Here is an 11312-nt window from a genome sequence, read left to right as displayed (position 1 = left end):
ACAACTTGTACTGGACTCCATGGATTCTCATGCTGTTGTCACAGATACTGCTATTAAGCTCAGGCACAAAAACACTGACAGATTGACAAACAAGTTCKAAATTGTTTCTTCAATTTATGACCATTCTGTCAGGGGACACAAAATCTGCAACAGTTTAATTCACGTCACATGACTTCAGTTACCATCATGTRATTTCCAACACAATCAGAATTAAAGTTGCCATTCGTCATGACACAGCAAGGCAATTGAAGCCCAGAGCAATGATGACTCTCACGATTGTGTGTTTCGCAGGGATGAGCAGAGCAACCGATGMCAGCAGACTGCAGAGAACACTGTAAAGATGTATGTCATTAGATGAATATGCAATATTGAAACAATGAAATTAAGGCCTTTAAATGTAATAGTCACAGCAAGGTATCTGTTGTTCGCAGACAAGGCTTACTTCCATTTTTTCAAGGACAAACTTAGTAGTTTATTAAACAGTTCGTTAAAGGTACACCCTGCAGCTGGWAGATGATGACCTACTGACCACAGTACAGAATTATTTTTCTTCCAATCATCTCTAGTCCATGAGCCAAGGGGTTTGGTCGGGCTCACTTGGGCCGATTGATGTTTCATAGTGATTTTCTTGAACGTCCCTAAAGTTGGTAAATGTGTGAATGCAGTGAAGCAATGGTAGCGTTCTCTGTGTTATCACACTTTCTTTCATCCCTCCATCCCATTCAGTTTTCRCATAAGAATTTTACCCTATTACAAACAATGTCAGTATATWACAAAATCAGAGGAGGCTGGTGGTAGGAGCTATACGAGGACAGGCTCATTGTAATGACTGGAGTCAAACATGTGGTTTCCATATGTTTGATGTGTTTGTTTCCATTATTCCATTCCAGCCATCACAATTAGCATGTCCTCTTATAGCAGTAACAGACCAATCTGCTATGGCCCCATAGGAAGAATACACCTTAATTGAGTCAAACTATGTGTAATGGTTTGCTGCTCTCATCATCAAGATACTAGGTTAAATGTATTGGAATTTTATGAAAAGAGTTAATAGGATAACATTTTTATATGTTTGAAGATTAAATGTTGCAATTATGACATATTCAGAAATCTGCAATTCACARAGCTTTTTGGGCACATTCTTACCACAGCTCTATAAATAATTTAACATCTTTATATCTGGCACACCTGGCTCATTTGGTTGTGTATTGAACATCAAAATGAAAATGTTAAGATTTTATTCGGCATACTACAATTATATTTCATACAAGTAACCTACCAGTTATTGGTAATGGTGAGAAGTTAGCATGTCTTGGAGGTATGGTCTTTGACACTCTGTAACTCTCAGACTCATAATTATTCACGATTCATTCAGGGTTATCCGTAATCTTGGTAGCATCATTTACATGTTTACAATTGTTGTCATTTAGCAGATGCTCTTAAGTGCCTTGCTCATGGGCACATCAACATATTTTTTCACGTAGTCGGCTTGGCAATTCGAACCAGCGGCCTTTCGTTTACTGGCCCAACTGTTACGCTACCTGACGCCCCTAGAGATTAAAGGTATCATGGTATCCTAGAGCTCAATGGTCAAGGTTCTGTTGACCTGYACATCCCAAAAATGTGTCTAATATATAGCTCTGACTCTTTCCAATGATATACAGTTGAAGTTGGAAGTTTACATACACTTGGTTGGAGGTTGGAGTCATTAAAACTCATTTTTCAACCACTCCATAAATTCTTGTTAACAAACTATAGTTTTGGAGSTYTACCTGTGGATCTATTTCAAGGCCTACCTTCAAACTTAGTGCCTTTTTGCTTGACACCATGGGAAAATCAAAATAAATCAGCCAGGACCTCAGAAAAACAATTGTAGACCTCCACAAGTCTGGTTCATCCTTGGGAGCAATTTCCAAACGCCTGAAGGTACCACATTCATCTGTACAAACAATAGTAATTTGACTGGTACTGTACATGTCAGTACATACAGTACACACAACAAGTAGGCCACATGGGGGAGAGACGTTGAGCCATGAGATGTTGCTTTATTTGTTTTTTTAAACCAGGTTTGCTGTTCACCTGCGCTATATAAGATGGAAGGGAGTTCCATGCACTCATGGCTTGGTATAATACTCTACGTTTCCTTGAATTTGTTCTGGACCTGGGGACTGTGAAAAGATCACTTATGGCATGTCTGGTGGGCTAAGTGTGTGTGTCAGTGCTGTGTGCAAATTGACTATGCAAACAATTGACCATGACAGTTTATAATCTAAGGTGACACCAATTTAGTCTCCTCAAATTGTTCAACAGCCACACCATTCATTACCAAATTCATCTGAGGTCTAGAACATGATTTGTAGCAAATACAATGCTCTTAGTATTAGAGATGTTCAGGGGTAGTTTATTACTGGCCACCCATTTCAAAACAGACTACAACTCTTTAAGGGTTTCAGTGATTTCATTAGCATACATGGGTACACATGCTTTGTTTAATGCCAGTGGCAGGTCATTGGTAAAAATAGAAAAGAGTAGAGGGCCTAGAGAGCTGCCATGCTGTACACCACACTTTACATGCTTGACATTAGAGAAGCTTCCATTAAAGAAACCCCTATTAGATAGATAGCTCTGAATCCACGATAGGGCAGAGGTTGAAAAGCCATAACACATACGTTTTCCRAACAKCAGGTTATGGRRAATAATATTTAAAGGCTGCACTGAAATCTAACAGTACAGCTCCCACACTCTTCTTATGAATTTATTTCAACCAATCATCAGTCAATTGTGTCAGTGCAGTGCATTTTGAGTGCCTTTCTCTATAAGCATCCTGAACAATTTATTTACAGAGAAGTAGCATTGTATTTGGTCAAACACATTTTTTCCCAAGTTTGCTATGAACTGGCAGCAAGCTGAAAGGTCTGCTGTTAGAACCAGTAAAGACCGCTTTACCAATCTTGGGTAGCGGAATGACTTTGGCGTACCTCCAGGCCTGAAGACAAAGACTTTCCTTTCGGCTAAGATTAAAGATATGACAGATAGGAGTGGGTAGAGACTCAGCTACCATCCTCAGCAGCTTTCCAGCTAAGTTGTCAATGCCTGGAGGTGTGTCATTATTATCAATAACAATCAATACCTTTTCCATCTCTCCCAAACTAACTTTACAAAATTCTAACTTGTTTTGCTTTTCTTTCATAATTGTTTTTTTATGCATGAGTACGATGGCTCACTTTTCGTTGGTGGCATTTCCTGCCTAAGTTTGCTCACTTTGCCAATWAAGTCATCATTAAAATAGGCAACATCAAATGGTTTTGTGATGAATAAGCCATTGTTTGTCATAGGGTAAAATCCCTATGGGAAAAATCAGTGGTGGAAAAAGTACCCAAATGTCATACTTGAGTAAAAGTAAAGATACTGTGGTAAACCGTGGGGTGTTGGGTTGAGCGTGCATTGACACAGAGACAGGGAGGCTTTAGTCCGCAAAAACAACTTTACTAAGACAGAAAATAAATATAACAAAGAAAATCACTTCGGTTTCGCTCGGTCCTTCTTCTCTACTTTTGCTTGGTGTCGGTCTCTCCCCCTTCTCTCCCGCGGTGTGRCACRGTGCTCCTTTTATTTGGCCTCCGCGGCTGGTTGGCACTTTCCTCTAATTACCTCCACTTAGAGCTGTCCGTGTCGGGGTGCCCAGCTCCCGTATTCCCAGCAGAGGGAGCCAATGTCYCCTCACGTACCTCCCCTCTATTACCACCCCCCGGGGTAGACCTACTGAGATACCCCCCCTTAGCCCTGACTGGGAGGGAGGCATGCTCATGGGCTAGGTTTGCATCCCTCCTGGATAGGGCGTCCGCATTGCTGTGCTGGGCCCCCGACCTGTGGATGACAGAGAATCACTGTAAGGACAGGAACCAGTAGGTGACACGGTCATTCGTMTCCTTACCTCTTGCCATCCACACATGTGGGGCATGGTCAATGATTAGGGTGAACTTCCTCTTGAGGATGTAATACTTGAGGGTGTCCAGTGCCCACTTCACGGRGAGGCCCTCCTTCTCGACAATCYAGTATTTCTTCTCCCTCGGGAGGAGCTTCCTGCTGACATACATGATGGGGTGCTCCTCACCTTCCTGCTCCTGGGACAAAACGGCACCTACCCCTGTGTCAGACACGTCTGTCTGGACCAGGAGGTTTTTTGAGAAGTCCGGGGTGACGAGTACCGGGTGCGAACGTAGCYCATCCTTCAGGGCCTGGAAAGCCGCCTCTGTGTCCTCCATCGCACCGTCTGMGGTAGTTGTGCCTTTGTTAAGTCTGTGAGGGGAGAAGCTATTGCYGCAAAGTTAGGTACACATCTACTGTAGTACCCTGCTAACCCCAGGAATGACTTCACCTGCCTCTTGGTTCAGGGGACCGGCCATCCCCTAATGGCAGCGATTTTTTTTCTTGGGGTTTCACATTTCCCCTCCCYATCTGATATCCCAGGTACTCCACCTCGGCGTAGTCCAGCTTGCACTTGTGGGGGTTCGCGGTCAGGCCTGCATCCCTTAGCGCATCAACCACGGCCTGTAACTTTCAAAGATGACTCCCYACTGTCACTGTGCACAATGWTGTCATCCAGATAAGCAGCTGCGTACTCACTATGCGGCCACAGGACGCGGTCCATGAGTCGCTGAAAGGTCGCTGGTGCCCCGTGAAGCCCGAAAGGCAGAACTCGGTAGTGGTATAGCCCACCCCCCCCCGGGGTGGAGAAGGCAGTCTTCTCCCGGGAGGCCTCTGCCAGTGGCACCTGCCAGTACCCCTTCGTCAGGTCCAAGGTGCTGACGTAACTCGCCATCCCCAAGCGGTCGATCAGTTCATCCATTCGGGGAATGGGGTAGGCATCAAACTTACTGACCTCGTTCAGGCCCCGGAAGTCATTACAGAAGCGGACGGWTCCGTCCGGTTTCGGGACCAGCACTATGGGGCTAGACCACTCACTGTGTGACTCCTCCAGTACCCCCATTTCTAGCATTGTCGTCACTTCCCGCTGGACCGCCACCCTCCGGGCTTCTGGTATCCGGTATGGCCGTTTACGCACTTTTTCTCCCGGACGGGTGTGGATCTGATGTTCCACGAGATCCGTGCGCCCCGGCACCTCGGAGAACACGGCCTCGCGGGCGTGCCATTTCTTCAGTAAGTTAACATGGTAAAGCTGGAGGGGTTCTCCACCCCGGTTGGTGGACCCTTATAGTTGACGTCGCCGACCTGCAAAACGATGTCGTAGGGCCCATGCCACGTAGCCAGGAATTTATTCTCCGTTGTAGGGATCAGCACCAAGACCTTCTCACCGGGTAGGAACTCTCGTGGTTGGGCCCCCCGGTTGTAGACATGCTCCTGAGCACGTTGCGCCTGGGCCATGTGCCCTCTCACCGCTGGTCAAATCGCCAATCATCCTCTCCACATGTTCTACTACACTGCGAAGGGATGGAGGGGGGGGGGGTCGGCTGATCTTCCCAGACCTCCTTGGCTAGGTCCAGCAGCCCGCGGGGCCGACGGCCATACATGAGCTCAAAGGGGGAGAACCCTGTAGATTCTTGGGGTACCTCGCACACTGAAAACATCAGGTGGGGCAGCAGCTGGTCCCAGTTCCTCCCGTCTCTCTCAATGACCTTCTTCAGCATCTGTTTTAGGGTCTTATTGAAGCGTTCCACRAGCCTGTCCATTTGTGGATGGTACACACTGGTCCGCACCMGTTTGATTCGTAACAGATTGCAGACATCTTTCATCACACGAGACATGAACGCAGTGCCCTGGTCCGTCAGGATTTCCCGCGGAATACCCACCTGGCTAAATAAATGGAAGAGCTCCCGTGCGATACTTTTTGCTGCCGCCGTGCGTAGCGGGATTGCCTCAGGATASCGGGTGACGTAATCCATGATTACCAGGATGTAWTGTGTCCCCTCGCGGTCTTKACCAATGGACCCACCAGATCCATTGCCACCCACTCGAATGGCACTCKTATAATGGGCAAGGGAACCAAAGGGTTTCGATAATGCACCCTCGGAGCTGTGATCTGGCACGCCAGGCAACTATGGCAGTAGTCCTCCACAGCGCGCTTGACTCTGGGCCAGTGGAACCAGTTCCCGATCCGCTCCCTGGTTTTCTCCATCCCCAGGTGTGCCCCATGCAGGTGGGTGTGGGCAAGCTGCAACAGTCCTAACATACTGGCTGGGTATGAGTAACAAGTATTTTGTCTCCCCATTATGCTTTACTACCTGATACAATAAATTATGCTTGATTGCGAAGTGAGGGTAGCGCCAATKACTTACCCCAGGTAACAGTACGCCATCCACCGCAATCACCTGGCCCCTAGCGTTCTGGAGATWGGGGTCTTCTAACTGGGCCGTCCCAAACTGACCRGTGAMGATTCCCATGTCGGGAGGTCCGTCTAGGGCTTCCACCTCCATAAAGAGGAGCCTGAGGTCTTCCTCGCCCGGTGGCTCGCTTGCCGGAGCAGGGTCGTCTCCCTRCTCRGGGTCCGACTCGGGCCCAGCGGACACCTCTCGTGGCGGYGGTTGGGTTGCACAGGCCACCGTCCGTTTTTCTTTTCTTCCTACCTCCCATGCTCGCCTCCCCAGGTTCCTCCTCCACAGTGCCTGGGAGAGAGGGCAGTTTTGACCAAGGAGAATGGACACGGATAGGAACAGCTCCCACGTGCATCTGGCACTCCCCCRTTGGGGTGGTTATCCTCACTGGCACCGTTGGGTACCTCTTTGTGTCCCCAGTACACTGTCACRTCCTCGTCCCCCGGTTCCTCCTTCCCCTCTCGGGTGAGCCACTGCGGGTGGGCCAGGGTCAACATACTGCCGGAGTCCAGCAGAGCACTGGTGTCGATGCCATTGATTCGCACAGGAACCATCGGAGGGGCCGTCTCGGTGTGCGCCTAACAGGAGGTGACGTAACTCGTCATCCGGGTTACCCCAGAGCTGGGGGATGCGGAGGGCATGGCCTCCTCCCGGCCGGGATAGCTCCACGCGAGGTGCCACGGCTCACCGCACTCATAGCAGCGTCTCTGATCTGGGTCCAGCAGCCACCGGCGTCGGTTTGGGTCCCCCTCCCACTTCACAGCCTCGGCTGGTTCCGTCCGGGCCCTCTTCAGCTCCTCGCCTCTGTGTTGTTCGTCCCCCTCACCGCGTCTCCTCTCTCCGCTCGGGCCCCTCTCAGCAGGTCCTGGGTGTTCTGGTTAATTTCCACCGCGMTCAGCAATTCCTCCAGGCTCRGCATYCTCACCYTCTTCTTCATCTCGTATGGCAGGGCCCGAAATMATTTATCCAGGACGAGCTTGTCGAGCATCGGGAGGGACGGTACTTCCGTCAGTAGCCAGCCCTTGGTCAGGCGCACCAGGTCGCTCATCTGAGCCCGGGGGGAAAGGTTGGGGTCAAAGGCCCAGTTGTGGACCAGTTGTGCACGACGTGCGAGATTGAAACCATCACCATCACTCCTAATTCGCAGCCTGGTCAGTGTTCAAATCAAAGTAGGCCTTCTGGGCCTTCCCAGAGAGGTAGGGTGGCAACAAGCTGGCCCACTTGGGCCATCCTTCCCGCTGTGCTGTMCCGTCCTCTCGAAGGTGAACAAATACGACTCCACGTCATCTTCCTCCCTTAACTGAACCAGGAACTGATTTGGGCCAGACTCCTGAGCCTTCCCAACCTTCAACTGGGCTACCTCCGCGACCAGTCTGCGGTTTTGTTGGTGCTGCTCCTCCAGCGCTTGCTCCTGGAGAGCCTGTTGCTTCTGCTGGCTGAGGATGAACTGAGCCACCAGCTCCTCCATGGTAATRTCCATACGCTCTACCCCACGGCACCCAAAGCTACTGAGATGCCAGCATTCTCCACCATATGTGGTAAACCGTGGGGTGTTGGGTTGAGCGTGCAGAGATTGACACAGAGACAGGGAGGCTTTAGTCCGCAAAAACAACTTTACTAAGACAGAAAATAAATATAGCAAAGAAAATTACTTCGGTTTCGCTCGGTCCTTCTTCTCTACTTTTGCTTGGTGTCGGTCTCTCCCCCTTCTCTCCCGCGGTGTGCCACCGTGCTCCTTTTATTTGGCCTCCGCGGCTGGTTGGCACTTTCCTCTAATTACCTCCACTTAGAGCTGTCCGTGTCGGGGTGCCCAGCTCCCGTATTCCCAGCAGAGGGAGCCAACGTCGCCTCACGTACCTCCCCTCTATTACCCTCCCCTGGGATAGACCTCCTGGGATACCACAATACCTTCATAGAAAATGACTCAAGWGAAAGTCACCCAGTAAAATACTACTTGAGTAAAAGTCTAAAAGTATTTGGTTTTAAATATACTTAAGTATCAAAGTAAATGCAAAAATATATGCTTAAGTATCAAAAGTAAAAGTATAAATCATTTAAAATTGCTTATATTCAGCATACCAGAGAGCACAATTTTCTTGTTTTTTTATTTAAGGATAGCCAGGGGCATACTACAACATGCAGACATAATTTACAAACTAAGCATTTGTGTTTAGTGAGTCCACCAGATCAGAGGCAGTAGGGATGGCCATGGATGATCTCTTGATAGGTGAGTGAATTGGACCATTTCCCTTTCCTGCTAAGCATTCAAAATATAAGGACTACTTTTGGTTGTCAGGGGAAAAGTATGGAGTAAAAAGTACATAATTTTCTTTCGGAATGTAGTGAAGTAAATAGTAAAGTACATACACACCAAAAAATGACTTAAGTAGTACTTTATAGTATAGTATAGTATAGTATATACTATAGTATAGTATAGTATTTTATTTTAAGTATTTTACACCACTGGGAAAAATGAATGGGATGGAGGGATGAAAGAAAGAGTGATACCACAGATAAAGCTGCCATTGCTTCACCGCTATGACACATGCTCCAACTCTAGGGACATAGAACTTCAAGAAAATCACTATGAGACATCGTCGGCCCATGTGAGCCCGACAGCCCAAACTTGGGGTTCTGGCTCATGGACTACACTCTGCATAGTGATGATATGAAATTGCTTCAGCCAAACAGCCCAACATAATTAAAGGTAACCAAGGTAACCTGCCTAAATGACTATCGCCCTGTAGCACTCATATCTGTAATTATTAAGTGCTTTGAAAGGCTGGTCATGACATACCTCAACACCATCATCTCAGACAACCTGGACCCACTCCAATTCACATACAGCCCCAACAGATCCACAGATGACGCTGTCCCAATTGCACTTCACACTGCCCACTCCCACCTGGACAAGAGGGGAAATAATTATGTGAGAATGCTGTTCATAGATTAAAGCTCAGCGTTCAATACCATAGTCCCCTCCAAGCTCATCACCAAGCTGGGGACCCTGGGACTGAACACCTCCRTCTGCAACTGGATCCAGGACTTCCTGACAGGCCGGGCCCAGGTGGTGAGGGTAGACAACAATACCTCCGCCACGCTGACCCACAACATGAAGGACCCTCAGGGGTGTGTGCTTAGTCCTCTCCTGTACTCCGTGTTAACCCATGACTGCGTGGCCATGCAAGACTCAAACACCATCATTAAGTTTGCTGACGACACAGCGGTGGTAGGCCTGATCACCGACGGTGATAAGACAGCCTATAGAGAGGAGGTCAGGGACTTAGCAGTGTGGTGCCAGGCCAACAACCTCTCCCTCAATGTCAGGAAGACCAAAGAGCTGATTATGGTCTACAGGAGAAACAAGGGAGAGCACACCCCCATCCACGTCGACGGGGCTGTCGTGTAGCGGGTCGAGAGCTTCAAGTTCCTTGGCATCCACATCACTAAGGACTTAACATGGTCCACACACACCTGCACAGTCGTGAAGAGGGCACGACAGCGCCTCTTCCCCCTCAGGAGGCTGAAAAGATTTGGAATGGGCCCTCGGATCCTTAAAAAGTTCTACAGCWGTACCATCGAGAGCATCTTGAATGGCTGCATCACCACTTGGTATGGCAAATGCACCACCCTTGACCGCGAAGAGCTACAGACGGTGATGRGGACAGCGCAGTACATCATTGGGGCAAAGCTCGCTGCCATCCAGTACCTRTATATCAGGCCGTGTCAGAGGAAGGCCCCTAGTCTTGCTAAAGACTCAACTCACCCAAGCCATAGTCTGTTCACTCTGCTACCCTCACTCTGCTACACGCAAACGATACCGGAGGACCGGCCTCAGACCAACAGGCTCCAAGACAGCTTCTACCCCTAAGTCATAAGACTGCTAAATAGCCATAAGACTGCTAAATAGTTAATTAAATGATTACCCGCACTATCTGCACTGACCCTATCTTGCACTGACTCTATGCACACTCACAAAACTATATATACACACTATATACACATACACTCACACAACCCCCCCCCCACACACACAATCACACACACTCTTAGGAAAAAAAGCTGCATTCTAAAACCTGAAAGGGTCTTTAGCTGTCCCCATAGGAGAACCCTTCGATGAAAATGTTTGGTTCCAGGTAGAAACCGTTTGGTTCAATATAGAACCCATTCCACAGACAGTTCTACATGGAACCCAAAGGGGACCTGTAACCAATAATGGATATCCTGTGGGACAGCCTAATACCATCTTTGGAACTTTTTTTTCTAAGAGTGCACATGCATACCGACACAACACAAAACACACACACACACTTTTACACTCATCATATGCTGCTGCTACTCTGTTCTTTATTTTCCATGTATTATTATCTATGCCTCGTCAATTTACCCTGCTTTAATGTACACATGTGCCTTTTAACTCTGCATCGTTTGGAAGGGCTCGTAAGAAGTCATTTCACAGTAAAGTCTACACCCATTGTATTCAGCGCATGTTACAAATACAATTTTATTTGACTTTATTTGAAAATGTAGAACTGTGAGACGTGGGGGGGGGGGGGGGGGGGGTGTCTGATTGATGGTGGGCTTCAGTTAAATTACTTTGAATTTCCACCTCCATTTATTAAATATAGCCCTCCGGAGAGAAAGCCGGATTTCAATTACAAGTTAAGGAGACTGAAAAGAGCAACACATGTCTGGATGGCTTTCACTCACTAAATGTGCACTCTGACTAAGCCTAAAGCAGATTTGAAACACTCATTCTCTGGAATGAGAGATGAGGTTATTGGATTGATATTTGTGTAAATTATATTGATATTTTTGTTGAATTGGATTGATATTGTGTTGAATATATGAGAATATGAGCTTCTATTGTACTTCACCCACTCATTAAGCTTTTAACCTGTTTTTGCTTAAGGTTATTCATATTCTATTTAATATTGATATGCTTTATMTGGTCTTCAAGTAAACATACAGTATGTTGTT

This window comes from Salvelinus sp. IW2-2015, linkage group LG4q.1:29 (genome assembly GCF_002910315.2).
Source record: "Salvelinus sp. IW2-2015 linkage group LG4q.1:29, ASM291031v2, whole genome shotgun sequence".
Classification (NCBI taxonomy): domain Eukaryota; kingdom Metazoa; phylum Chordata; class Actinopteri; order Salmoniformes; family Salmonidae; genus Salvelinus; species Salvelinus sp. IW2-2015.
Note: the sequence above shows the minus strand (reverse complement) of the source record.